The sequence below is a fragment of the Taeniopygia guttata genome, chromosome 1 (genome assembly GCF_048771995.1).
Source record: "Taeniopygia guttata chromosome 1, bTaeGut7.mat, whole genome shotgun sequence".
NCBI classification, from domain to species: domain Eukaryota; kingdom Metazoa; phylum Chordata; class Aves; order Passeriformes; family Estrildidae; genus Taeniopygia; species Taeniopygia guttata.
This window is the reverse complement of record NC_133024.1, coordinates 6,055,496-6,079,283: the sequence shown is the minus strand read 5'-3', so window position 1 is coordinate 6,079,283 and position 23,788 is coordinate 6,055,496. Positions and strand designations below refer to the sequence as shown.

The 23,788-nt window shown below is 36.9% G+C and overlaps 2 long non-coding RNA genes across 2 annotated transcripts in view; one reads left to right on the top strand and one right to left on the bottom strand.

Annotated features, from left to right (window-relative positions):
• Positions 1-17,183, bottom strand: part of LOC140682054 (uncharacterized) — a 28,644-nt gene extending 11,461 nt beyond the window's left edge. Inside the window, exons 1-2 of the long non-coding RNA XR_012053313.1 lie at positions 15,762-17,183; positions 14,646-15,082 (exon numbers count right to left, since the gene is read on the bottom strand). This is a non-coding gene — a long non-coding RNA (uncharacterized lncRNA). The remainder of the gene's footprint in view (positions 1-14,645; positions 15,083-15,761) is intronic.
• On the top strand, positions 15,082-20,470 carry LOC140682082 (uncharacterized). Its single transcript, XR_012053339.1, has 2 exons — positions 15,082-15,260; positions 17,201-20,470. It is a non-coding gene; the product is annotated as an uncharacterized lncRNA (long non-coding RNA).
• The last annotated feature ends 3,318 nt before the right edge of the window (positions 20,471-23,788 follow it).

Here is a 23,788-nt window from a genome sequence, read left to right as displayed (position 1 = left end):
TGCCATGCAAAACTAGCTGTCTACCCAACTTGCATTCTTCTTAGCCAATTTTCATGGTTAATTTCTCCAGAAAAATTGATTTACATGTTTTTAACATCATTCATACGAATAGCCAAAAGGTGCATACCATGCCTGTTAGTTACATGTGCTCTGATGATATTGAAAGGGTACTTTAAGTCCTGTCAACAATAAAATAGGTGGTGGATGAATCAGTAATAAATGGTGGATGAGGGGCTGGATGTGCCCCAGCCCAGATGTTCCGGGATGAGCCCAGAACCCCTCTGTGTGCTGGGCTGATCCCAATCCCCATGGGCAGCAGGGCAGGGAGGGGATTCTGCCCCTCTGCCCCGCTCTGCTCAGACCCCACCTGCAGGGCTGCATCAGCTCTGGGCTCCAGCACAGCAAGGACAGGGACCTGCTGGAGCCAGGCCAGAGGAGGCACCGAGGGGAGCAGAGGGATGGAGCAGCTCTGCTGGGAGGAAAGGCTGAGAGAACTGGGATTGTTCAGCCTGGAAAATGGAAGGCTTTGGGGTGAGCTAATTGCAGCCTTTACAGCACCTGAAGAGAGCCCACAGGGAATATGGAGAGAGACAATTTAGAAGGGCCTGGAGTTACAGGACAAGGGGCAATGTCTTCAAACTGACAAGGAGTAGGGTTGGACTAGATATGAAGAAGAAATTCTTCCTGTGAGAGTGATGAAACACTGACACAGGTTGCCTGGACAAGCTGTAGATGCTTAATCCATTAACACTTTGAAGTGTTCAAAGTCAGCTTGGATGGAGCTCTGAGTAACCTGGTCTAGGAGGCATTCTGCCCACGGCCGGGGCATTGAAATTAGATGATTTTTGAGGCCTCTATAATTCTGTGATTCTCTGACATGCCCATGCACTTTGAGGTTTGCTTGCTTTCTAAAAACAGTGCTGTTGTGTGTACAAACAGATAACCTCTTCTTTACTGGCAGACAGATGAACAGTATGTGCAAGAGCTCATAGATACAGATGTGACCTCCTGCAGCATATTACAAGCACCTGGGGTATCACTGCATTTTGTAGCTGCTAATATAACTACTCTGAATAACTTTGTAAGGCAAAAACTATGGAGTGAAACACATGGTACATAATTATTTAATGGGAGGTAGCAATAATACTATTTCTTAGAGATTTGCAGGGTAATTCATTATTTACCCATTGGTGGCAGTAACCAAGCAATGAAAATCTCACCTAAGTCCAGGGTTTGTAGACAAGTTCCAGCCTACTTACCTTATATAATTACTTATCTTATACATTTTAGTGGTCTCAAGATGAGAGTTTTGAGTTTTTTAATTTAATTTTATGAAACATATACTTAAATCAGACTACAGTACCTTAAAACAAACCTCCCTAAATTCCAAAGAGATTATCTGCAGTACACTATTTTTTACAATAGCAAGTTAAAAGTTAGGGAGGAAAAAGAGGTTATTACTATATTAAATTATCAAGCAAGATTCAGGTATTTAATGAACTTTAATTTTGTTTTTCTCAGAAATGAGATTTATGAGAGCTGGCTATACGTTTAGCTCATGCTGCTATATAGAGTGGGAGCATCTGTTCAGAGCTGAAAACTGTCACTCCAAGTCAGGGGGGTGTTAAGCATAGATGAATTTGGATTGTTATGCTGAAACTGTGCTTCTTCAACAGCACTATGCTTGTCCTTGTGAGTAGCTGAAGAATGGGTAAAAAAATGCTTGCTGCTACTAAAATGCAATTTGCCATGAGAGAGGACTCCACTGTGAAGAAATATCAATTTAATGACAAAGTTATCAGAAGATGCCAACACTCTAGACCCTTTTTTAGTCTTTCGATTAATGAAGAAAAAGAGATTTAGAAAATAATTAAATTATATTTTATGCTTTGCCATTTTGCAGATGAATAACCTTCCGTAAACAAAATGTATTATTTTCCAAGAGTCTTCCTGTAGCTATTCATATGTCCACTATGAACCTTGCTGTTTCTTCCCTTCCACACAAGAAAGTTTCTCCCAAGATACCCAGCTACTCACAGATTTGACTGGGCTATTCACTGTGGGCGGCAGGGATGAGAGAACAGGATGGAAAGGACAAACTCCAAACTATTCTCATAGGGCAGGTAATGCCCAGAGCTGCGAAGCTCCACTCTAATCTGTGATGAGGACATGGGTCTCCTCTTCCCTGATCCTGCCTTTCAGTTGGAGTGCCCATCAGTTGGAGCCTAGGAAACAAGACATGGAAGGAACTGACATGTAGTCATCCTTTTCCTGATTATTTTCTCAGTTTCAGACAACCAGCAGACCAATAAAATTCTTTAACAAAGTGTAAAAGGATGGTTATGGGCTTGTAGGTTATTTATCAGTGGGATGAATGGTTTTAGTCTTACTTAAAGGATAACAGAATCATTTAGGTTGGAAAAGACTTCAAAGATCATCAAGTCTAACCTGTGATTACCACCTTGTCAAAATGGACATGCACTCAGTGCCTTGCCCAGTTCTTGAACACCTCCAGGGATGGTGACCACCACTTCCCTGAGCAGTCTGTTCCAATGTTAAGCTGCTTTGAATAAAAATAAGCTATTTACTGAGGCATGTACAAGGACCACTTCTGTGACATCTCCAATGCCGTATCCCTACAAGGCATCTTAATGACATTTTGGCTTTGACCTACCAAGAATTTAAATATTTGAAAGCTGTAATAAAATGGGACTAAAACTGTTCTGTGCTCTGGTCAGAGTATGCTTTTTTTGGAAGACAGTCATCTGTCATACGTCAAGCAGATGACACATGTGAAACTTAGATCTCCCATATATTTGGCAAACTGATCCAGTTTATGTCCTATTACAGAAAAAGGAATGGAATTACCAATAGAAACTCATTTTGCAGTTTTTACCAAAACCAGTCCTTCATTTTCTTTGCTTTTATGATAAATTTTTGAAAATGAGAAGGAGTATTTTTGGTGAGAAGGAGTATTATTTTGATGAACGATGGAAAAAGAACTTTAATTTTTTTTAAATTGAAAAATCAACAAAGTAGACTCAGCTATTTTTAAAATAAAATAATAATTATTTAATATTTAAAATTCCATAAAACAAAGGTTTCTTTCTGAGTTTATTAAATTTCCCGAAATGCATAAAACAGGACAGTGGATTTTGAAAGTTTTGACCTTTTGTCTTTCATCTTAAATATTTTGTGGTTTGGCTTGTTGGCCAGTACCTTTTTCCCCACAATTTAGTGAGGCTCTAAACTGCATCGAAAGGCAAGGCAGAGCAACCAACACTCAGAATATTGAAAAGGTTGAGGTAATAAAACACCTGTCACAGATTGTAAGAGATATTAAAAATCTGATACTTAATTTCAGTAACCGTGGTTTCAAAGGACAGAAGACAATGGTACAGCACAAACTTCATCTCCTGGAAAATATTTCAGTGGAAATTGATGTGGTAAAAACTTGAATGATGTTTACTGCAATTTTAAATTGGTAATTTCATGGGGTTCTGAGGGAGTTTAGTGCTATATAAAGAAAATATGGACAAACAATGCAAAACTAAGCCCACTAAAATATATATGGATTAATATAAGGCTGTTATAGTTTTCTTAATACATAAAGCTTTATTTTAGTCTTTCCTCACTTCCAAAAAATAAATGACATGACATAAGTAGCTCACACCACCTGGGCGAAGGAAGTTTTATTGCCTTAGTTTTTCCAAATTTGTGAGTTCTGAATAAATTCTTCTCTGGGAACCACTTCTAGTGTCCTTTTTCTTAAAGATTCTCTAAACTCTAATAATACTTGAGCTTGTTATTCAGCACCATGCTCAGTGTGACTTCCTTGGCCTTCCGGGCTTTCTTTTTTCACAACCTTTGTAGAAACATAACAAAACTTTATTTTTCAACTCGGCCAATTTTAGGTAGCAAGTTGAAAATGCTATGGTGTGTATAGGCACAGAAATGTTTTGCAGGTGTCCTGCTAGAGGATAAGACAGCGGAAAGACAGAATGATGGAAGCTTCAGGGAGAAGAGAGGAGGGCCATAATTAAGGAGAAGGATAGAGAGGAATAAGTGTTTATCAAGGTAATGAGTCTAATAGTATTTGAAGTACCAGAAAAAAGGAAAGGAAGATTCTTAAATTCAACAATGTTTTGTGTGCATACATTTTTGAATTTTCAAGGAATTTCACACTTTTATCTGGATGTTTACACTCTGTCATCTATTTATCTATCTATCTATCTATCTATCTATCTATCTATCTATCTATCTATCTATCTATCATCTCTTATGAGGAAAAGGTACATTTCCAGTTCCTAGAATGACTAAAAGCTTGGATTCAATAGCAGTCTTAAGCATATAAAACAGGAAGGAGGGAGAACTAAGGAACTTGAATTCAACTATGAGGAAAGGCTGAGAGAACTGGGATTGTCCAGTCTTGAAGAAAAAAGGTTTGGGGTGACCAAATTGTAGCCTCCAGTACTTGAAGGGAGCCCATAGGAAAGATGGAAAGAGACCATTAGCAAGGGCTTGGAGTGACAGGACAAGAGGGAATGGCTTCAAACTGACAGAGAGTAGATTTAGATTAGGTGTCATGAAGAAATACCTTACCATGAGAATAGTGAGGCACTGGCACATGTTACCCAGAGAAGTTGTGGCTGCCCCATCCCTGGAAGTGTTCAAGGCCAGGCTGGATGGAGCTCTGAGCACCTGGTCTAGTGAAAGGTGACCCTGCCCACCCATGGCAGGGGTCTGGAACTGGATGGTCTTTATGATCCCTTCCAACTGAGACCATTCTATGATTATATGATTGATTCTATGACTTTTATTTATATTTGTTTTTTCGTTTTCATGGAAGTATATCCTTTAAACTGAGCATACCCAGAAAAATACAAACAAGGGAAAACAGACAGAATTTACAGAGATATGAGGAAGAGACCTCAGTAGTACCCTCACAAATGTTCCAGTAAGGCCTGGGGACAATGGTGACTCATTATGGCACCCCCAGTTTCTCACTCTGACACCCAGAGTGGCTTAGGGGGCATAGAAAAAACATCTAACAGGACAGAGGCAAGTTTTTCTAAATTTTTCTTGCATTAAAATTTCAAAGTTATTACTAACTATGTTCTTGTACTCCTTTGAACCATTGCACTTCAATGATAATTATAAGTCTAGTTAAATTATATGTATTGTTATGATTTTAAATAGGTCACAAAGAAACCCTTAGCTCGATGTCTTTAATGAGTTTCCTTTTTCTCTCAAAAAGATACCAAAATAAATTGTATGAAAATAAGGGCTTGAAATCACAACCTGTGACCCAGGAAAGGATGTCTTTTTCTTTTGGCTTTTTTGCATTTCTGCATGAAGTTAGTAAGAGTACTTCTCTTGCATACTTTTGAACTAGTAAGTCAAAGGGGACCAAAGGCTTAGCTTGCATACTTTCCTTCTCTATATTTTCCCCCTCATCACTATTCACATTGAATAATTTACTTAAAAACGGCTTCAAAAGGATAGATTGGTAAATGGTTTAATAGATAGAACTTTGTCTTCATACCCAAGTATCTGTCTATAAGTCATTTTTGTACTATTTCAATCCATTTCTCCAGTTTTTAAGGAGCACTGGGATAGTGGGTTTTGTGTACTTAAGGACAGATTCCCTCATTCCATGACAAGTAGCCAAGTGATGTTAACAGCCTCAGTCTAGGAGAATTTTTGCTGGAGAAGAAATCCCAGTAGGAGTGCAAAAATCTGTATTTGCCCTCTGTGTTACCTTGTTCTGCTGGGCTTTAGCTCTATAATTTCCTTTGGGATTGCTTTCATCTTCCTTCCATGAGCTTCTCCATTTGTGCATCTTGTCTGTTCTGACAAGTTTGTTAGCCCCAAGCTGTTCTCTCTCATACTGCACCTCTGACCAACTTCTGAGCCATTCCTTCTTTTCCCTGAGCCAATCTAGACTTTTACTTTTGAGAAGCTTTCTGATCAGCACTTTTCATTAACTTAAACTCTTCTGTTGAGAAGCAAAACTGAAAACCCTTGTGATTACCAGATTAGATGTTGTAATTCTCAGCATTATTAGTTTGTACTTTTCCCCCTCCTATTTATTTCACTTTTTCTTGTTTGTGATTGCTTGGTTGGTTTTGTCTTTGAGTTTGTTTAGGTTTTTTACCCGTTGGAGGGGGTGTAATTTTTAGTTTATAACAGATTTCACTTACATTCTGATGTATTGCCAATTACAGGAAGGGAGAGAAGGATAAAAGGACTTTCTTGGATTTTCATTTTTCCTCCCTGGGTAAGTACTTATCCAACACAGCTGTTCCCTTTAAATGACAGCTTTCTTAGAGATGTGCTAAAAACAGTTGTATTACAAGGCAGGCTACATTTTCAAATATTTTTTTCCATTTTTTATATTTTTGCCCTTCATTTGTTGAACCCAGAAATAAGATACTTCATAAATAATAATTTTTCAATAAATATAGAGTCAATTTCTTATTAATAAATGCCAACTGTGGAAAGATTCTATAGCACCTCATCCATTAGTGCACTTGTCATTATATTCTGTACATTATATCATCAGCTGTCCTTAAAAGCAGTGTAGTCTGGTGATGTGGCTTGGGGAAATGGAAGGACTAGGGTTTATCTCAGTGATGTCCTTGAATCGTGTTGTGTCTGTAACCATTTATATCACTACAGTTTGCCTCTCTGGTTGCAAGAATGAGGATACTGCCTCCTGCAGACCCCTCTGGTTCTCTGACAGAACATGAAAAGTTAACATCCCAACTCCATTAAGTCCATTCAAGGACTTAAGTATTTTGGCTCAACAAGTTAAAGAAGTATTCATGACTCTTCTCGTTACACACACAGGGCTGAAAGTGCACAGCAGTATTCTCCCCACTCCAACACCAGTTTAAATTATATATTGAAAATGGTCTTGTCTTACTTTACCAAGAACTCCAACCACTTATTTTGTCATCATGATACTGCAAAATGCCTTACTTGCAATACAGATTATTGTAGCTGGATAGGATGGCTGTACTGGGAAGTCTCCACAAGGCTGCTTTTACTTACATTAACTTGTTCCTGAATTGAATGAACATAAATGTTAATAATCTGGTGTGAAAAAGAAACACTTTGTTCTTCAACCTGTATTTTCCTCAGAGAAGGACAGTAGCCAAGAGCTACTAAGCAGCATTCCAACAGTATCACGTTTTGTTCTCTGCTTAGAATTACTGCCTGTCCTATCACCTTAAGAATCTCGTTCAGCTGTAGGTAATGTCAAAGGGGATCTTTTGAAGGCCATCAAAAACCATTTACAGATTTTCATTTAACATTAAAAATGTCATTTTACTGATCCGCTGTTGATCCACAGGATTCATAACATAATACGTTTTATGGAATTTTGTGTATTTTTAACCCTTTTAAAAATATATGGTTTGGCCATGTCATAAAAGTACTCAGTTATTTCTGATTGTATGTATCTATCCAATTTCTAACCATTTTGCTTCTTTTACCTTTCTAATTCTCTTTAATTTCCTAAACTCTGTCTTCCATAAATTTTCCTTGCTGAAATCAGGAAAGACTTCTTCCCATCCCTAACTAGTTTCTTTTACAATATGAGTGCCTTCCAGTCTCGGTAATAAAAAACTGATTTTATTTTTCCCATCAGTTTATGTACTTGAGAATAAAGAAGATACATGTCAATTAAGTTTTTATGGTGCTTTGAGAAGCTGAGAATGAAATTAATTTAGATAAAAGTTTATGTTTAATAACCTGCTTCAGGATATTTAATCTCAGTGAAATAATAGTGTTACTCTTAGAGAATAATTTTAATCAAATTGTTGGTATCTGATTCACAGTTATTTGTAAAGAATATTGATTGTCAGCTTTTGTCTTCATTCCTACTACCTAAAATGCCTAAAATACTCTGTAATCTAGTGACAATGAATGGTCCTATTGCACTGATGTGGAGTTTAAACTAGAATGCCCACAATTCTTTCCACAAATAAACTGGGGTTTTTTTTGGTTTCCTGGGTATATTTTATGAAGATTCTTATGTACATTCTTTAAATAGTCATTCTCATTTGGTGTTAAGGGAGAGGTACATTTCAAGTAACTGAGCTTGTGTTTATTTGAAGTAATCTTTCATGCAGTGCAAATGCTGTGGAACAGCAAGCACAGTATCACTGGCAATTTTTTATGCTTCTATGTTTTAGCTCAACATTTACCTTTTTATAAGGTGAAGATCAAAGTTTCTCTTAACTTTAGCTAAACCAGAATGTCATATTTGATGCTTACTACAGGAGCAGCCTTCAAGTCAAGAGAAAAATATATCTAGAAAAGATCAGCAAGTAAAGATATTTTTTAAATAACATTGTCCTGTGCTGAAATTGCTGAGTAAACAAAATCTATAGTATTTTGAGGAAAATGCTGAGGGTTTTTTTTGTTTTTGTTTTTGTTTGACAAACAGCTGCTCTTCATGATTGTGAGAGATGGTTTTCAACATGGTGGTTTTTGATTCTTATCTTAAGAGTGTTGTTTGTAATGGACAGCACCTCAGGGAATCTCTATGAAATGACTCATTCATTACAGAATTTTATCTGAACTCTTTCATTGTACTGGCCCTCACCGTTTGTAGTACCAAAGTGCTTAAAAAGAAAATTGATCATTACAAGCAGCTGAACAGAATGCTTTGACAACTCCCTAGGTAGAGATTACACAATATTGAACATTCTGTCATTTTAGTATTCACATATTATTTTTATGTAACATTCTATTATACAGATTTTCAGCTAGAAAACCTCCCACAAATGATAGGGCAGTAATTTGCATTAAGGGGCTCCTTTTGCCCACTCTTCTGAAGCAGCAGCTCTTCTCTAGTTGAAAGTGTGGCTTGCCATGACAGTTACATGTGGTGGGAAATCTTGGGTTTTTGCAATGTCCCAGGACATCACACTACTCATACATTTAAACTAGCAATTTAGCTGGTTTGAACAATGCTAGTTAGCATTGTTCATCCATGGAAATCCATGTGTCTTTTGAACACAAGTTTATTTGTTAACCATCTCAGAGATGGGAAAGCAAGACTGATTGTGCCTTGAGGACAGACAGAATGGAAACTGTATTTCATCACACAATTTGGATTACTTGGTTTACTACAGTCCCACTAAGAAAAATATTCAGGCTCTGTGAAGGGAAATTTTAAATGCTGCTTATTAGATTTCCTGGTCAGGATCACTGTATTCTCTTGTCCTTGGGCATTGTCTGGGGCAGACCAGCAGTCTCACAAGTCCAGGAGGTACTACTGAAGGGCAAACATGTGGGTCTAGGAGGGTTCAAATTATGAGGAAAAAGTGTATCTTAAAATACAGGTCCTACCTAGGCTTACACTGCAGCATCTACGGCAGTCAAAATCCTTTTTTTTTTTTTTTGACAAAGTTGCAGAAAAACAGTAGTTTTTCTGACTCAATTTTCTTTCATATCATATTTCTCATTTTGCAGTGCTGCTACAAACACCTGAGGACCTTAAGCATAAAATTTGGTTTTATATCAGATTTGTTGATCTTTGGTTTTACAGCTTGTCTTTCTCGACTAAATTGCTATGCAAATTGAAAGTGTTTGACATGCTGTGTGCTCTCACCAGCAAGGGACCACATCTCAGTCCAACTTAGAGCTTTCTCTGCAAGGTCAGAATCCACTTCTGTGTTAAAACACAAGAAGGTGACATAATCTTTTTGACATCTTCTGCACTAGGGAGCTCAGTACTTTGGAAGAGGTTTGTTGGAAAGCCTCCAGCTTGCATTGTTGTTGCTGAGTTTCAGTGAAAGCAGCAGGTCTGATTTGCACAGGCAGGGAGAGCAGACAAAAGATATGCTCAATCAGGCCAGTTTCTTCATGGATTTCTCTTGGCTGGTGTTTAGAATATTCAAATCTAAATCAACATTGTTCCAGTTCATGCAACCTAAAATAAGACACCAAATGAAGCATTCTTTCACCTGGGATTAAAAATACTTGCACAGTCTTTTTAATATAGCTGAAATTCCTATCCTAGGAAATCAAGGTGCTTGCTTTACGAAAGTTTGTTGAATCACAGATTAGGCTACTACAATAATTCAATATAATAAGTATTCTAAGGAAACAATATGGAATGAAAAGGCATTCTTGGGCATTATGAGTCACTTTTCAGAATACATCAGTCTGCTCAAACACTGTGTAAAAAAAATTAAAGAAATAAAGAAATCTGAACAAAGAAATAATTGGACACATTCATCCTCTGGTACATGAGTTGCTTGTGGTTTGTTATTAGCCAAAGAATGATCGGGATAGTACTTGACATTTTATCTAAAATCTATACCAGCGTGATGCTCTTCTAATTAGAATGTTTCTGGGTCTTCTGTACATGTCTGGGTTGTGTGGCTTGCAGTGAATAAAGTCATCAGTGTGGAGCTCTGCAGTAGTAGCTCCATTTTGTCAGTTTAACATTTAAGTGTTGCTCTGTCTTCCTGTTTTATATATGAGAGACAATTAAATAGAGAATCATAAAATTATTTGGGTTTGAAGGGACCTTAAATATCCTTCAGTTCCAATGCTCTGCCATAGAAAGTGACACCTTTCAACTTGGCCTTGAAAACTTCCAGGGATGGGGCATCCACACATCTCTGGGAAAACTGCTCGAGATCATCATTGCTCTCACAAGGAAGATTTTTTTTCCCAATTTTTAATTTAAATTTACTCTCTTTCAGTTTAAAACCATTTCCCCTTGTTCTGTCACTCCAGACCCTTGTAAACAGTCTCTCTTCATCTCTCTTGTGAGCTCCCTTGAGGTACTGAAAGGCCACAATTAGGTCATCTCAAAGCCTTTTCTTCTCCAGGCTGAAAACAATCCCAAATCTCTCTCAGCCTTTCCTCACAGCAGAGCTGCTCCACCCCTCTGATAAACTTGGTGGTCTTCTCAGGCCTGGCTCCAGCAGGTCCCTGTCCTTGCTGTGCTGGAGCCCAGAGCTGATGCAGCCCTGCAGGTGGGGTCTCAGCAGAGCGGGGCAGAGGGGCAGAATCCCCCATTCTCTGTCCATAGTTTGTTTAGAGGGGCTAGAGACAATTCAGAAAGTGTCTGGATTATTAGAGCATTAATTGTAAACTACTGTGTGTAGTGATAAATCCACATAATTTATCATATTTTTTTCTTGCCAATATAAAATATGTGGTTATTTAATCTTTATTTCTTTCTCTTCTGTAACATGATAATAGCTACTTGTCAGTTATTCTTCCATGCATCACTAGCACGGAATAAAGATATACCCTGCCTGTGTTTTCATTTCCCCTCTAGTATCTTCTATTACAGCTGTTCAGTGGTTTGTATTTCTGAATTTATTACCACTTTTTAAGTCCCAAAAATGGTTTAAAAGCAATATTTTATGGTACACTAATTAATATTAGCACTGGCTCATTGTCAGTTTTAAATTTACATCTTTAAAACAATATTAAAATATTTAAATTCAAATTCTTTTGAGTTTTCTCTTCTGATCCTACACCTGCATGTAGTCCTGTTACATAAGGGCAATCAACGACCTTGATTATTATTTTACACAACAATCAATGTTGTGTATAATAATAATTCTCATTCCGGACTGTGTCTTCATTACATGCATGACTTCAACATTCAGACTTTGGCATTCTCATCTGGTAAGAAAAATATTTAAAATCTTAAATTTGCCATATTTATTCAGACAAAACTTATACAACTTTCAGTTGTGAGTCTCTGTATCAAAATAGACTATTCAGATTTCCTTTGAACTGCTATACAAGAGTCCCTGTCCAGGTAAGTAAACTGAGCCAATTCTCAACAGAAGCCATTCGACTAAGAAACTTCCAGAGTAATAGCTGATACATGTTAGAAGATAAATCAGTTCATGGTGACTTAGAAACGTGTAACCCTTTCCTATGTACAAAAAAAGTCTCATCTCTTTGATCAAATTTATTTAATTTAGATAAATTAAGAAGGCAATCCTAATGAATCTTAATGAAGGAGTTGTTTCACAATTGGGTGCGTAAATGCAAATCTACACTGTAAAAAATGATGTGTTTGCATCACTTTCAGACAATAGCCCTGTGATCAAGTACGTAAAATAAACTTGTGAGTACATGAAAGAAAAATAGCAAGAAAAAATATCAGAGTTTCCATTGTGTCTTTTAGATTTTGTTGTTGAGAGAAGCACATGATGTAGTTAAAAATTAAAAGACATTTCAAGCACTTGGAAGCCTTACTTATGTTCAGGATACCTTCTTTCAGAAGAGTTATGCATCTCTTGAAGAGATGAAAGAAATTTAAATCCCTTGCAGGCAAAACACACTGAAACAGAAAGCACTGCTATATAAATGAAATATCCCCTCTGAATGAAAACTTGTGGCTCCAAGGGTATGGTTTTGTTGCTAAAGGTATGAAAAGTCTTTGTTCTACAACATCCTGTGCTATCTCAATTAATGTTTGATTTTAATGTATAGTGATAAAAACTTGCTGGTGATCCTTGTAAGGGAAACATGAAACCTCCCAAAACACAGTTGACAAATAATAATAGCTAAATAATGGGGTTTACTGTCCCATTTCCTTCTCAGACTGGTCCTGGGTGAATAGCATTTGTTAGATTAGTAATTTAAGGCCTGAGTACTATCAGCCTTTATGGTGGGAAGGATGAGTCTGAGCTGGGAGGAAAATACATGCTGTTATCCCTAGTAACAGAAATTTTCTCTCACTTTCATGTGGGCTCTTTTCCCCACCCCTTCTTACTGAAGAAGGTAACATTTTGAATGGAGAAAAATGTGATATCCACCTAAGTCCCTATATCAGGTGTGCACTATCTTTATTCAAACTTAGACATTTATGGCTAAATAACTGACAAGTAGATAAAGAAATGAGGTTTAAGTAACCACATAAAAGAATTCCAGACTCAAAAGGCTTGACATTGTTGAAACAGCCATGATATTTTTTGCCCTCCATCCTTACACAGGGGGAAGATACAAACTTCAGGTTATAGTGCCAGATTATGCCCTTTTATGACCCAGAGATGGGGCAACTGAAAGGTGTTTTGAAAACTTCTTTTCTATTTTCATGTGAAGGGTGAGACAACACAGATGTTATAATTCATGCCATCACAACTGGAAGCCAGCTATCTCCTAATTACAATATATTAGAAGTATTTCTTGGCCTATCAGCTTTCTGCCACACCATGCTGTAGATGCCTTAAAGCCAATCATCTAAAACTACCCTTCGTGGGTCCTACTACAATGCATCTTTCATAGTTCTATTTCTCCAAAATATCCAGTCTTATTTGCTAGGCCATCCTTTGAAACTTGTTTCTAGCTCCATTTCTCTCTCAACAATGTCTGTCCTATTCCATGGCATTTCTAAATCAGCATTTCTTATCTCAAAGTTTGCACACAGATGCATACTGTGTGAGCCTTCTGTCAGGCCCTGAGAACTCTCTACAAATCCATTTCCCACATTTCCCCCTCTCTCTTGAACTGAAAAAACTTCTTTGATGTTCTTGTTTGTTGTTTGCCGTGCACAAGTAATTTGAAATACAAAAGGCACTATCACTAACACTGTCACTATAACAATCAATGCATATAAACTTATTTTGCAAAGCTCCTTTAATCAAGGTGCAAAACGCCATCCTTCAAAACCATCTAACCATGATCTATTGCCTGTTTTAATTTGATTTGTCAAATCTCCAGCTTTTGAAGTTGTTTGTGGATGGAGCAGTATTTAACTGCTGATAACATGGAAAATCGAAAATAATGGAGAAACTATTTCTAAGTAGTTCCCTGATGCTTTTGCTTTAAGTCGCCTTACTGGTGTCTTGTCTTGTTTTGCTCCTTGCACATAAATCTCATTCATCTAAACATTAAGGTCAAATTCAACAAATTGCTACAGCTGCTATTCACCTCACTGAATTCAACTCAGTGAAGTGTTTTCCATAAGTTTTATATATCAACTGCTCTCTTCGTGCCTTTTATGTCAGAAGATTTCAAGTGAAATTCCTTAAACAGGATTAAAATTAAATTGGTTTTTTCTCCTTTTGGAAAGTGGACAAATATAACACAGTTAGTTTGTTTTCATATTTACCATCATGTAGACATTTTTTGTTATCTTCACTTGTTTCCTTTGAAAAGCTGTTTCTGTCCAAACCAGAAAAAAACCAACAGATGCGGTATAATCTGGAAATAAACTACCAGATATACCTGTCAACACTTTAAATGACAGAGGTTACCTACAGGTTCTTTTCTCAGAAAGCGGGTACTGCTGTTCAGATAAACTGTCTATTTAGTCTTGGTGAAAAATACAGGTTGCATTGGGTGCCCCGTCAAAGGGCACGCAATACAGGGACTCCTCAGCCTGTCAGGACTCTTTCTTAATGCCTCCTTGAATCTGCTTCTCACAAGTAATCAGACAAAAGGCTTCTGATTACTTTATTCCCTATAACTGCTAGGAGTAAAAAATTGTTTCAGGAAGAAGAGATTTGCTTTTGAACGGCAGTTAGTCTATCCTTGAGAATGAGTGTAGCTATCAAATATTTCTATGCAATGATATGTAGCATATACACCAAAAGTGTTTTGTCTTTTCTTGTGTCTTTATCTCTTTAGTAAGACAAAGGAATACTTACATTCTCACACCACAGAATCACAGAATCACAAAATGGTTGAGGCTGGAATCGGTGGTCACAGTGGGTCACAGTGGTCATCTGGTCCAACCCCCGTTTAAGCAGGTTCATCCCAGAGCACATGGCACAGGATTGCATCCAGATGGTTCTGAAATATCTCCAGTGAAGGAGATTCCATACCCTCTCTGTGTGATCTGCTCCAGTGCCTGGTCAGTGAAAAATTTATTCCTCATATTCAGGTGGAACTTCCTGTGCATCCATTTCTGCCCATTGTCCCTTGTCCCATTGCTGGGCACCACTGAGCAGAGCCTGGTCCCTGCTCTGACCCCTCCCTGCAGGCACTGACAGACACTGATGAGGTCCCCTCTCATTTGTCTCTTCTTGAGACTGAACAGCCCCAGCTCCCTCAGCCTTTCCTCTTAAGAGAGATGCTCCAGTCCCTTAATACAGAAATATAGAAAAATATAGAAATAAGAACTTATTTTAAACCACAAGATATTGATCCCATTCTTGTATGTGTAGGAGCTTTTTTGGAAATAGTCATACTAAAGTCATTAGTATCTTTTGGAAGACAACATTATTCAGCATGAGAAAGGACAACAGAAACAAGGCTGTAATGTGAGTAACAAGATTCAAAATTTCATCTAAAATGTTTACATCTAAATGTTTACATCTAAAATCATCCATTAAGCCTTCTGGCAGCTTGATAATTAATTAAAAATAAAAATAGATTCTACTTCAAGGGTCTGAAGGGGAGATAAGAGTGCTAAAGCATCAGGGAATAGAGTTATGCAAGGTGACTTATTGGAAATTACGTTCTAAAAGCAAAAAATATTATCTATAATTTTAAAAATATATTCAGAGTAGGCAATGTAGATAACTAAGTGTATATAATTTCATAGGCAGTTATTTCATTTCTGTCTCTATAACAGAAATAAATGCTTTCCTTTAAGCTGAAATATAATAGTACATGAGCATATCTATGTCTTCATAACTCTGTTAAAAAATAAAGCATATTTTTCATATTTTGCACATAAGGAATATAAAAATACTCCAGTAAGATGTAACAAGAATTCAAAACCAGACCAAATTAAAAACTACCAAGCAAATAAGACTTACCATAAAAGATGATAACTTCTTCCTTAAAGGTTAAATTTGTTTATTATCCAAGCTCTGACTTTACTTGCATGCATCAATTACATATTCCATATTTGTAATAAAGGCATGAGAAAATTGCAGGACACTGAAACTGCCACACATTATTCTGATTCAAATCCTACTTTTAAATATTTAATAAAAGTTATAAAAGAAATAAAATTGCATAATATATCACTTCCTATTCATTGTAAGTTCTACGTGGCAACAGTAAGTGGAAATACCCTAATTCTAGTAAAGGAAATTTGTTCTCATCTTGTACATTTAGAAGATATGAGTCATCGCTATTTGTTTTTCACCCGTCAAGGTCAGTTTGCTTTTTTCCTTGTGTGCGAGAGTAGGCACACTTTGCTTTGTAAGAAGCGAAGCAACATCAGAAAAATGCAGTTATGAAACCATAAGTAGCAGCATAACAAAATAATATTTCTGGATGATGTAAACTACAAATGAATGTAAAACCAGAATGACTGAGATTCAAAATCAATTCAATGGCTTTATTTTTTTAACATTTTGTTTTAAATGAAGCTGTAGTTTGAATATTCTATTCTTCCAAAAGAGCTGTCTGCTTGCTCCCTCTGTTTAGCAAAATGGGTGAATATTTTTGGCTGTGTTGCTCAAGGCAACAACGTCTGGCACTAACACTCATCCTTAGTACTGATCTAATGTTAAACCCCCCCAAAAAACTTAATATTCTGTGTAATTTACATGAAAGTTAGGTGCATTTCATTGCTCAAACTAGACTTGGATACACAGTGTAAAAGTGCACTGCATCATATAACTGATAATTTCTGTGTAGTAACAATTCCACATACTTCTATTTTTCATAAAATCCATGCCAGAAGAATCTGACTTCTTTTCCAGCTAGCTGAGAATGATCTGTGAACTGAAAAAATGAATATATTTTACAAGTCAGATCTTCAGTAATGTTCTGAGCTATCTGTGTTCTCCAGGAGAATCTTTATTCTTTGACACATATATGGCTTATCTGGTCCCTTCTTTCTATTGAGAATCCATGTAATAGAGCTGATCTCTTATGAAAAAAATTTATAAGTATTACATTCTGGTTTTTTTTTTGGTTTTAGACACACTATTCTCTAAGTAATAACACATTCAGAAGGTAGGGAAAAACCCCCAAAAATACTAGATCCCCCAAAGAGATGTTAAAAATTACGTTAACAATGCTGATTTGTAATTGAAGGTACCGTTGGCCAGCAAAATTAAATAAAACTTGTTTCTAAAGTTATAGGCCTGTATCATGCTTTCATGAAGGAAGAGTGAACCACAGCAGAATAAGAAGCTGGTAGTAAATAAGAATGGCAGTTCATTTCTGTGCCAGTAAGTTATTGCGTACTTTAGGGAGAAACAGAGACAGATTTTAAAAAGAAACTGTGTTTTTTTTTCAGAAGGAGCTGTGAATCCCTGAAAAAGTCTGTAAGACCTTGCCATTGACTCAGCAGGAGACTACAAGCTGGCAAAGTTCTAACATGAACACATGCACACACCCCCTGTTCCCACTGCAGCTCCAAGGACCTTGGTGTTTGTTTTCACACCAGCTTTTTCTTGGTTTCACTTAGTGAGTCAGTGCTGTATTTAGCCAAGGCTTTGTGTGAGTAAAGAAATGGTGCTGATGTGATTCGTTCACTGATGTTTGGTCATCGTTCCCTAACTTTGAAGGAAATACTCAAGAGGTCAAGATTCCTGCGTTAGGTGCTATTGGTTCTTCTACAAGAATGTTGAGCAAAGATCTGAGTGTGACTAACTGAAAAAATGTACAAGCCTGAGGGTAACATCCTTTTAGGTGCCACATAGGTGACAATTTAAACTACTACTTCTTCAGCATTAAGTAGCTGACCTATGGTCAGTTCTACTTCCATACAAACAACTTAGAACTCTGTCTAGGGGCAGAGGACTTCATGCTTTTCTCTCTTCTTAATTCGGACGTTAAGAAATGCTTTAAAAATTATTTTTTAATTCTACTGGTATGTCATATAATGTTATTTAGTCATTACTAGAGAAGCTGGGTTGCTTTCATTGCATTTAAATTTGCAGTTATAAGTGCAGAAGCATGGCAACATGATAATGGAATTTTTTAAAACTTTGAAAAGAAATTAAACTGTCAGCTTGGATCTTACAGCAATGATCACCACAGTACTGTAGAAATTAAAAGCACATCATTACCTGTGAAAGTGTAGAACATCATTGCAAATCTGTCTTTCTTCTTCCAAAATAGATGGCAAACAAAATGGTTGATCACCCATTTCTCATGCAGTCTAGCAGAAATATCACAGCTATGTATTTTGGATGCCTCTCACGCTTTGACATCCACTTAAATTCAAATAATTGTTACTATAACCAGTTTTGAAGTCATGGAAACAAGATTGCTGTTAATGACAGAAATAATGAGTAATATAAGCACATGTGATTTAACTACAGATTTTTTTTCCTTTTTTTTTTTTTTTTTCCTGAAGAGTAATATCCTTTTTATGTTATACTGACCTAGAATTTAAATCTTTGCAGAGAAACATTATTGGTCTAGCAGGAAAGACAGTTTTAATGGGAATTTCATTTTCTTTCCAGGAAGCATTTGGGGCTATATAAGGTAGTGGCTGCAGCTGTCTTTCTGTGTATGCAGAGTATTTCTAGCCTGCAGTGACTTTCTGTGCATACAACTTTGACAGCTTTAAAAGCCTTTACACAGTTTCTCTTCCTGAGGATGCAGAAGTGTCTAGACTATTAGAAGATTTCAAAACAAAACTTTGAAGATTTAGGTTAGCATTTTTGCAGAGCTGTTGTATATGAGACTCACTGAAGCAGTCTTAAACCATAGAATCATATTAAACTAAATTTGAACAAATGCGTTTTCTCTCTCTAGCTTAGTAGTATGATGTCAGACAGTAGCGTAATTTAAAAAATTATGACTGATTAAATGTCTGGTTTCTGTAACACAGAAAATACATTTATCTGATATTTGAAAGTGTGTTACCTTTGGATACATGAAAACATTTATTCTCAAGTAAAGCTTATGGATGACTACAACAGTCTAGAGAAGATTAAAAAAAATTAAAAATTTTTCACCTTCCTGGCATTTCAGCTATTGAAAGATGAAAAGAAAGGCCTTCTCATCTTTTTGGGAGCCATGGAAAAAAATATTACAAGAAGAAATTGAAGAGAAGATTGCTAAATTGCATGAAAAACATGCTTCCTAAAATAAGTAAGTTAAGAAACATGGTTCATTCCCAAGTGGAATAATATATCCCAGGTTTTATTAAAAGTTGTGTAATTAATATATATATATATATATATATATATAATGTTTTTAGTATCTCTCCTCTATTCAGACACCTGTGAAGTTTTGAAATGTAACTCTAAGCATCAAATGAGAAAACACTGCTCTAAGAGAGCTACACCCATACCCCTACATTTTCAAGAAAATTCTCCTTAATTCATTGCTGTCATTTTTTTCTTATGTAATACTGCTTTGATTTTCATCTTTTATAACAGCTTATGCAGGATGATTTCCAAGTGAAGTCATTACAGAATTAAAGTTAGCATTGAACAATAGAAAAAATTTGAAGGAGGTTTGAAAAGATACTGTTTTCCTCAGAGATTTCAATTGAGATTGAACACTGAAGAAGTGAATAGTCATTGAAAAACTTTGCATATGAAGAGCTGCAAATAAGAAGAGATTCCTATACTATTACTGCTAGTTCTGTCATAGAATAAAACAAAGGAATAAGCATTTGCTGGATTGCCTTGGAAAGCAAAGGATGTAAGACCAAGGGACAGTCTAAAACAAAACCATGTTAATAAAACCCCAACAACAATAAGTCCAAAACCTAGTCCCACCAAACCTCGTGAACAATACCAACAAAAACGGCTAAAGAAGTCTTATTTTTATATTTCCTTCCATTTTGAGAACTAGTTTATTTGTTGCTGTGGACTTTGTCTGTTTGTGAGTTCTGCAAGTCTCAGTGATGATTGTGTGAGAAGTGAGGGAGGAGCACACTTGCAGACGTTAAGTTCTCAGAGGAGAAGACAGAAGGTAACATCAGAATTATTGCACAGATAATGTCTTGGAAGGATGGCCTCTTGCAAGACCACCTTCTGTACATGCATGAGATGGGAGAAAGTATGAAAGAAATTAAAATCAGGGATGTACTGAAATAACTGAGGCTTTAATTCAGAGTCTTGTCTAGAATCTGGCAATGCTAAGTTTATTCTTCGACTTATGAAGGTTCAGCAGTCCCAAGAGATGCTGGTTTAGGATGGGAGGACTGTAACAAATGAGATGTGGTATCAGCCTCCACTGAAACTGGGTTCTGAGGCCTAAAACTACCCCTGTTCACCATCTTCTGTCCCCTGAAAGTGGATGGTGTCCTCCACTGAAACTAGGACACTGGTGTCTGTGGTGGCAAAACAGATATATATTATTTAGACTATATCAATTTCAGCTGCAGCTATAGGCTGACAAAAGTGCTGAAATCTACTCCTTGAATATGAAACTTCCCCTTTTTTGCGCTTTCTCAGAGCATGTCTGTTTGCATTCCATCAGTTCTGCACACATCGTACTGAGATGAAAATAAGATAAATTAATTTTAAGAACTATTTGTGTGATTTATGCATTATGCAAACATTTTTACTGCATTTACTGATAAATAAGCAGTACTGTGGCAACATTGGTTTTAATTTTGCATTTTTACTTTATATAAGTTTACAAATGATATTAGTACCAAAGTCCTTGTTTTGCATGTAGCCAGGAAAAATTAGGTGGGGGTTTTTTTTGTTTGTTTTTTGTTTGTTTTGTTTGTTTGGTTGGTTAGTTTTAGTTTGGTTTGTTTGGGGTTTTTTTGTATGAATGTGCTGTTAATTTAAAAAAAATTATAAGCTATTTGTATTTTTGGATTAATATCATTATAAGGACAGACCCTTCAGTATGTGTAGTTTTTAAACAATAAAAATACTACCTTTGAAGGGAAAATAAAAGACAGAAAACCAGAATAATTAAGTAATAAGAGACCTTTTTGAGATTCTAGTGAAACATCCTGCTCTAAGTAAGGTCAGGTATGGCATCAGAGCAAGCAGGACTTATTCTCTTGTATACAGTGGAAAAAACATTTGCCTGGTTCTATGTGTCTGTTTGCAGCTTTGGCAAATTATTTAAATTGGGAAGCAATAAAAAGTGAAAACAACAGACACTTAAATGGGAACACATCCATGGCCAAATATCTCCATGTAGAATACTGGGCTCATGGTAGAACCACTTTGTGTAAATTCTGGGCTGCCAGACAGGACAGGACACCTTGCCCAGCACAACTGAGTGTCCTCTTCCACTGCATCACAACATAGAAGCCTTCAAGGAGGGGGGAAAGTGGTGACAGAAAACAGAATAGGAATTGGGAATTCCTTGCCCTACCTATCTCAGGACCAAGGATATGTGTTGAAGGGAAAAGTGTACTAAATACATTTGCGGATAACTCAGCAGGAAGGAAAAAAACAGGATCAGTCAAGAGATCAGAATGAAAATGTTGCCTTGACCTCTCTAAATACCTAGGACAACTTTTACTTAAGGAACCAGACAAGTTAGTGTATTTAATTAAGTTTATTGTATTCTACTGCTCCTCTATAAGCTGTTATATGAAACCTCCAAACGGTGTGAGGTGGAAAAGAAGAGAGCCATAATCTTTCATATCAAGTCTGTAATAATACAAAACTTGTAATTTCTTGATCACAGCTGAAAATTTGTACTTCTAAAGGTAATGCTTGTTTATTTTTCCAGTATGAGTTCACTGTGACATTTAATGGCAAGCAAAGTGCAAAGGGGCAAGAAAGCAGGTAGGTTATAACACTGATTCTGTTATGGAATTAAAATTCATGCAGGAGAAAATAAACTTGTGAAATTATAGTACAGAACAATCATTTTTCTCATGAAAAAATATAGCAAGGTTTATAAAGTACTCAAAGTAAATCTAAATAGGTGTATAAATAAGGTACTAGATAGGGGAGTAAAACTGAGTAAAGATTACACTCCTAAATGTCTCTTAAGTATTTCAATTTCTCCAAATATCTTCAAGGGAACAGCTAATCTCCATGAAACTCATTTCAAACATATTGTCCTTGAAAGTTTTCTTCCACAGCAAGTTGAATCTGCCTCACAAATATTGAAGATTTTTCAAGCTTAATACAGAACATAAGGATAAGAAATCCAAGGATCAATGCAAGGAATTAGGTTTCAAAACATAAACACTTCTGTAGCTCTGCATCCCTCAACAGACCAGATCGGTTGAATACACCCTTCAGGAAATACAATAACTCATTCACAGAATCTCAGAATACTTGGGGAAAGGAACTCTAGAGATCAGCTACTCCAGCCTGCCGCTTTTGTCAGCAGGCTGCTTCTCTCAGCTGCCTGTTCCAATGTTCTGTCACCACGCTGGTTTGGCATTACCTGATTTTTGGTGAGGAGAGAAAGAGCCAGCCACGGAAGTGATTTTCTGAGAGGAACTGCTAAGAGCTGCTTCCTCCATGCCTGGACAAAACCAATCAGTAACTAGTTTTGAAGACTGATACCAGTTAAACAACTTTAAAAAAGTTAAATACACATCTGTAAAACACATTTTAAAGACGGGCAAGCCTGGAAATCTGTCTCTTGCTTCTGACTTTCGACAGGTGTCGATATGTGGGCTGGGCCAGCACCGCTGCGGCGGCGCAGCCTGGCAGAGCCAGATCCTGGCACTGTCCCCCAGCATGGCCTGAAATCCATCCCCGTGAGTGCCCCGGCTGTGGCCCGGAATAAATCACATAACTGCCCACAGGCTGGGGAAAGATGCTGACTTTTACGACACAGATGAGACTGGCAGACCTTCAATCCTCTAAGTGAGAGAAAAGGACAGCGTGAAGACATGTAGAGGACAATATGTGATGCTTCTACCTCTCTCAGCCCCAAATTATTAGGCTACCCCAGAGACACGAGGCCTTGTGGGGAGGAACATCAGGAGATGGGCAAAGATTCAAAAGAGGCTCTCACCCCAGTGTGGTTGTCCAGCTTCTTTATTCCATGAGGTCCGGGGGGAAAGAGAGGGAGAAAGAGGGTGAAAAGGAAAGGTCAGGGGCTTATCTAGGCTCTGGACAGGGAGGGCTTCTCTGGCTCTCCACCAACCCTGTCAGACCACAGAAACATGTCTAATGGGAGAGAATAGAGGTGGTGTTAAAATTAATCCCCTGCATTGGTAGGTAGGGACTGCATAACTAAAATACAAACAGAAAATAAAGTGTATAAAGATTCAGTGAACCCCTATAAGTAAATCTCTTCCTAAATAAAACAGGATAATTTGTGTTAACATATAACAACATAAAAACACAGTAAAGAAGACTGAAGCTCATTTAAAAAAACTTTGTAATATTTAAGCAGGAAAGGCCCAGGATGCAAGCAGTGGATCTGTGCTCCACATGTGTAAGAATGGTGTAGGTGACCAAATTTACCAAAGAAGAGTGCAATACACTACTGGACATAAATCAGCCAAATCACCATTCAAGTTCCCACCTATATTTGCTAACCCACTAGCAAATTATATCCAGGAAGGCAAGAGAAATGCCCTGGGTGAAAGGTGTTTAATCTGTTGGAGCCACCGTATGCCCTACCTGTGACTTTTGTTCACATGTATGAATTACAGCATTAATATTTTACCCTTTTCATTAAATAACTATTTCTTTATAGACTTTAGAGTTCAAGAACTAAATATTGCAAGTAAAATCATGAGAAAATAGGTAAAACAAATGTAGGAGACCTCTCAAACTTCATTTTCACATCTGTGGTTTCTTCACTTCCGCCTCCAGGTTGTGTCATGTGTCGTATTTAAACTTTGAAATGCCGTCTCGTACAATTGGTATAATATGAAAAGTGTATCTGTACCAACTCTATTTTTTTCTGAAAGAATTGAAATAAACAAAAAATAAAAATAGTAAACAAAAATAAAAAGTAAACAAAAATAGAA